This window comes from Rhinoraja longicauda, chromosome 15, assembly GCF_053455715.1.
Source record: "Rhinoraja longicauda isolate Sanriku21f chromosome 15, sRhiLon1.1, whole genome shotgun sequence".
NCBI lineage: Eukaryota > Metazoa > Chordata > Chondrichthyes > Rajiformes > Arhynchobatidae > Rhinoraja > Rhinoraja longicauda.
The window spans coordinates 41,856,356-41,862,628 of record NC_135967.1 but is presented as its reverse complement, the minus strand read 5'-3'; the positions used below and the strand labels follow the sequence as shown (position 1 = coordinate 41,862,628).

The 6,273-nt window shown below is 44.5% G+C and overlaps 1 non-coding gene across 1 annotated transcript; it reads right to left on the bottom strand.

The window, feature by feature from the left end:
* Window positions 1-2,532: 2,532 nt before the first annotated feature.
* Window positions 2,533-2,696, bottom strand: LOC144600760 (U1 spliceosomal RNA). Its single transcript, XR_013548184.1, has one exon. It is a non-coding gene; the product is annotated as a U1 spliceosomal RNA (small nuclear RNA).
* Between the last annotated feature and the right edge of the window lie 3,577 nt (window positions 2,697-6,273).

Here is a 6,273-nt window from a genome sequence, read left to right as displayed (position 1 = left end):
GATTACTGAAGCAAACCCCACCAGCGTTATCTGTGCCACAACAGATGTACTGAAGCAGTTAACACCTGCTGCACGTTTGGTTGTTTTCAAGCAAATTCAAAGCAACTTTAGGAACGAACATCCTTTAGATGTTGCCTGCTCTTTAATCACGTGTGTTTCAGTCGTTGTTAAAGATCTTTGTGTGATGAGGATATCTTTCAACCTGTGCTAACTCTGCAGAAGAACTCTCCACGTTGTTCTGTTACTCTGCCCTTACAAGAATACTATGATATTTTACCACTTCCCCATTGTAAAGCACTGTGGCTTCTACTTGAATTGAATTGAACTGAAGTGAATACATTTTATTAGCCAACTATGTATACATACAAGGAATTTGCCTTGGTGCTTCAGGAGATGGCACACAGGGAAGGCATGGTGGCGCAGTGGTTGAGTTGCTGCCTTGCGGCACCAGAAACCCGGGTTCAATCCTGGCCACAGATTTGCTCCGGGTGCTCTGGTTTCCTCCCACACCCGTGCAGGTTTGAAGGTTAATTGGCTTCTGTAACATTGTCCCTAGGGATTCGTTTTGTTTAGTTTCGAGATACAACGCAGAAACAGGCCCTTTAGCCCACCGAGTCCACACCGATCAACGATCCCCGCATATTAACACTATCATACACACATACACTAGGGGCAATGTACATTTATACCAAGCCAATTAACCTCCAAACCTGTCTGTGTTTGGAGTGTGCGAGGAAAGCGAAGATCTGGGAGCAAACCCACGCAGTCACAGGGAGAACGTACAAGCTCCATACAGACAGCACCCATAGTTGGGATCGAACCCACGTCTCTGGCGTTCAAAGCGCTGCAAGGCCGTGCTGCCCTTAGGGTGGAGAATAGAACTGGTGTATGCGTGATCGTTGGTTGGCACGCACTCGGTGGGCTGAAAGGTCTGCTTCCAAGCTGTATCTCTAAACACAGTATCCTTATAAAACACTTTGCTGCATTGATCTTGTATTTAAATCCGATTACTGCACCTAACGGAAATAGATTTTCTGCATGCTTTATTTAAAAGACTCAGCCTTGATCACCTCCATCTGATTTTTGCTTGTTACAAACTGAATTTAACCCCAGTTTTTCTCATAATTCATCATAATGAAAGACATAATGTTATCTGACAATCTTCTCCAACATTTAAACAATATTCACATCCTTCCTTGATCTGGACACAATAATTTAAATGTGAGTCAAGTTGTTAAATCAAATTCTTTACCTTCAGTCTGAATAAAATAATAGCTAAAACAACAAAATAAACCATCTTTACTACAACAAAATATAATATCTCTAATTGACTATACCAGCTAATAACATAGATTCTCAAAGTGGTCATTTATATAAATTTGCTTCTGGCCCTCAATTTGTTGTGTTTTAGCATCTTTAACGTCCAATGTTTGCAATACGTGCATCTATAATACTCTCTTACTCATTTTGAAGTTATATCATTTGTTGTATATTTAGTTCTCCTCCTAGAACTTGTGAATTTCACTGCATCTTGGTGTATAGGATAGTAAACTAATCAGAATCTGAATCGGTCGGGGACGAGCTGTCTGTCCGTGGGCGTGGGGAAGAGAGTGGAAGTTTTGTTGCCTCCATCACAGTGAGGGGGTGTTTGGAGTCACTGTGATGGACGTTATGTGTTGGGGTCATGTGTCTTGTGTTCTTTTTTTGTGTGTGACGGCTATGTAGTTTCGTTCGGTACCTTGGTACCGAATGACAAATAAAGCTCTGTTGAACTGTTGAACTGTTGAGAGTGCGGAAAGATGTCCTTTGGCCCATCGAGTCCGTGCCGACCAGCGATCCCCGCACACAAACACTATCCTACACACACGAGGGGCAATTTACAATTTTTACCTAAGCCGATTAACCTACAAATCTCTACCTCTTCAGGAGGAAACCGGAGCACCCGGAGAGAACCTCAATAGCCATTACTTCTCGGGGATGAAATGTAGTTATAGCTTATGCACACGTCGCACCCTGATATGACAAAACGAATCTTCCAAACTCCTTTTCTTCATTAATTGGTTTTATTAAAGTAGCACAAATCATAGAGTAATAAATCAGTTCCCGTACTTTATCAACTGTTTCTTCTTCAAACAATATCTAGAAATTCTTGCAGTTATTACCGTATGGTTCTTACAAATATAGCCGGTGCGAGCGTATGCTACGAGCGCTTGGTAAAGAACTGTATGCTCACCATCCTCCCAGTCTAAACTGACCCACAACCTCTGTCGACACACACTAGCCTCCTCCCATCTAGACACTCCCAATTACGCATTAAGTCACACCCACAAGCAGGCAAACAAGGACATAAACTAGAAATATTAAAACATAGCCATAACACAATGACAATAACTGAATTAAGCATAAATGGCTCCTACATATGCGGTCACAGGGAGAATGTGCAAACTCCGTACAGACAAGCACCCGTAGTCAGGGTCGAACTCGGGTCTCTGGGGCTGTAAGGCAGTAACTCTGCCGCTGCGCCACTGCGCCGCCCGGTTAGCACGAACGCAGTCCCCCACTACCATAAATTTAGCAGTCGAGTATCCCGCAGTTGGAGACATGGTGGGCGTCAGGACACCGGAAGTGCAATGGGATAGCCTCGTGCTGGGAGAACCCCCTTTGTGATCACGATCTCTCCCCTGCCAGGTAAGTATATATTCTCACACGATTCCCAAAATGCATGATATGGGGGGGGGGGGAGAATGGGGGATGGGGGGGGCTGGGCGATGGAGGGGGCACTTAACTATGAGGTTATAAAAGTTCTACTTTTGTTCACCAGCTTCATGTGCTTTCTTTTTGAGTTTAGTTTACTGTCACGTGCACCGAGGTACAGTGAAAAGGCTTCTTTGGCAATATTTTTTCAGCATAGTTTGTTATTGCACACGTGGGTGGCCACTCATGAGAGTTGAATGTTTGCATATTCTTCGCCCGAGAAAAACATCAGCCTCACTGACTTCATCTGTGAAAGATTCGTCACTCAGCTGTCTGAGCATTTGCAAATTGTGCTTTGAACAGTCATCGATGTCAAAGAGTAAATTTCATAACTGTCAGGCTTCTTGAGAAGAAATGCTTTCAAGAACAAGATGAGAGACCAGAAAGAAGCAGCTGTACTGATTTATTACCTGCAGACTGGGCGCCAACAAGACACAGTTCCACTTCTCAAAGCACTACTTCTTTGTGGTGTTTGGATTAATTGGAATTCTTCAATTGAATGTTTCTCAATGTACTTCATTTAACTAACTTTATTTATTTGGTAGAAGGTTCCTGCAGTGATTAAGGAGGATTTGTTCTGTGGCACGGTGGTGCAGCGGTAGAGTTGCTGCCTTGCGGAGCCAGAGACCCAAGTTCAATCCTGACTACGAGTGCTATCTGTACGGAGTGTGTACGTTCTCCCCGTGACCTGCATGGGTTTTCTCCGGGTGATCCAGTTTCCTCCCACACTCGAAAGACGTGCAGGCTTGTAGGCTAATTGGCTTGGTAAAATTGTAAACTGTCCCGAGTGTGTACAGGATAGTGTTAGCGTGCGGGGATCACTGGTCGGCGCGGGCTCGGTGGGCTGAAGGTCCTGTTGCCATGCTGCATCTCTAAACTAAACTGAACCAAAGACTTCCAGTCACCCTGTAAATCAGTGAGTATGGGAAGGGAGATTGAACTAATGAGTAATTTCTCCTGATTGACAGCAAAATCTCAATTTTGTTTCCTGAAAATTAAGCAAATATTATTTATTTTCCTTTACAGAGATTTCCAGCTCTCCCACAACAGATGACACAGAGCCATCCATGGAGATTCGTCCCACGATACCTCGTGAAATTTAATTATGTCAAAAGGCTTGACATTAATATTGATGTTTCCTTGCTGTCTTTTGCAGCAATTTATTTTGATGAACTTCCCCTGCTGAACTGCTGCCTTTTTCCTTTCTCGCAATATTATAATGGGCATCAAAAGTGAGTATAAAAGCATACATTAAGTTAAAATAATATTTATTTTCCAAATATTCCTGACAGAAAAACTTGGAGAATCGTCCAAATTCATTGTGAATTTGTCCCCAACTGCATAAAGTGTGTGTATTCCAAAGATAGAATACAGAATACAGAGAATACAGAGCTTTATTTGTCATTCGGTACCGAGGTACCGAACGAAATTACATTGCAGTCACACACAAAAAAAAAAAAGAACACAAGACACATGACCCCAACACAAACATCCATCACAGTGACTCCAAACACCCCCTCACTGTGATGGAGGCAACAAAACTTCCACTCTCTTCCCCTAGACACAAAATGCTGGAGTAACTCAGCGGGACAGGCAGCATCTCTGGAGAGAAGGAATGGGAGATGTTTCAGGTCGAGACCCTTCTTCAGACTGAGAGTCAGGGGAGAGGGAGCCAAGAGACATGGAAGGTAGGGTGTGAAAACTACAGATCAAAGCAGACGATGTTTAAGGAAATGTAATCTGGGTCATTGTTAGCTGAGGGGAAGGTGACAACGAACCATACAATCAGAAACATTAATCAGAAGGACAATGAAATTAGTTGGAGAACTGGGGTGGGGAAGGGATGGAGAGAGAGGGAAAGCAAAGGTTATTTGAAGTTAGAAAAATCAATGTTCATACCGCTGGGGTGTAAGCTGCCCAAGTGAAATATGAGGTGCTGTTCCTCCAACTTGTGTATGGCCTCACTCTGACAATGGAGGAGGCCCAGGACAGAAAGGTCAGTGTGGGAATGGGAGGGGGTGTTAAAGTGTTGAGCAAACAGGGGATTGCACAGGCCTAGGCAGACTGAGTGGAGATGTTCAGCGAAATTATTGCCGGGTCCGCGCTTGGTGTCGCCGATATAGGGTATTCTAAGTCAGAAGGTATCACAAAATGCCGGAGTAACTCAGCAGGTCAGGCAGCATCTAGGAGAGAGGGAATGGGTGACGATTCGGGTCGAGAGCCATGATCACATTGAATGGCGGTGCTGGCTCGAAGGGCCGAATGGCCTACTCCTGCACCTATTGTCTATTGTCTATTGAGACCCTTCTTCAGTCTGAAGAAGGGTCTCGACCCGAAACGTCACCCATTCCCTCTCTCCTAGATGCTGCCTGACCTGCTGAGTTACTCCAGCATTTTGTGATACCTTCGATTTGTACCAGCATCTGCAGTTGTTTTCCTACATTCTAAGTCAGAACATCAGCAATACACACTCCCTTTTGTTACCATTATGTATTTTGAGTCATAGCTTCTGGGGGAGTTACAGGAAAGGATTAGGTCCTTGAGCCCATTGTACTGACCATCAAGCACCCAATGTTGTACCAATCCTACCCCAGCAGCACAGTGGCACGGCTGGTAGAGTTGCTGCCTCACAGAGACCCGGGTCGATCCTGACCTTGGGTACTTGTCTGTGTGGAGTTTGCACGTTCTCCCTGTGACAATGTGGGTTTCCTCCGGATGATCTGGTTTCCTCCAGGGTTTGCAAGTTTAATTGGTCCCGGTAAATTACCCCCCAGTGTGTAGCGTGTGGATGCGAAAGTAGAATATTTTGAATGAGTGGTCGGCATGAACTTGGTGGGCCAAAGGGCTGTTTCCCTGCTGTAACTCTAAACTAATCTCCTGATTTAATTTTTTTCTCCCCACAGTCCCATTAACTTCCCGGAATTCTACCACTCACCTACATGCTGGTAGCAATGTACACTGGCCAATTAACCTACCAACAAGTACATTGTTGGGATGTGGGAGGGGACTATGTGGTGACCGGGAGAACTCCACACAGACAGCACTGAAGGTCAGGATTGAACCCAGGATGAGGTAGCTATGAGGCAGAAGCTCTACGCTCTCCACCCTCACTGAAAGGTCACACTTAAGAAATATGTTTCAATACACTAATTTCCAGTTTAGTTTGGTTGTATTCCCATATGATATCACAATCACATGTTCCACATAGTACTGCCCTCTCAGTCATCAAAATCTGACAGACACATTAAGCCGAAGGTAGACCCAAAATGCTGGAGCACTCAGTGGGTCAGGTGTCATCTATGTAGAAAAGAATTGATCATAAGGAAAAGGAGTACAATTAGGCCATCGGCCTATCAAGTCTACTCCACCATTCAATCATGGCTGATCAATCTCTCCCTCCTCCCCCATTCTCCTGCCTTCTCCCCATAGCCTCTGACACTCGTACTAATCAAGAATCCATTTAGGGTTGAGACCTTTCTTCTGACTGACGTCTCTACCCGAACGTTGCCTATTCCTTCT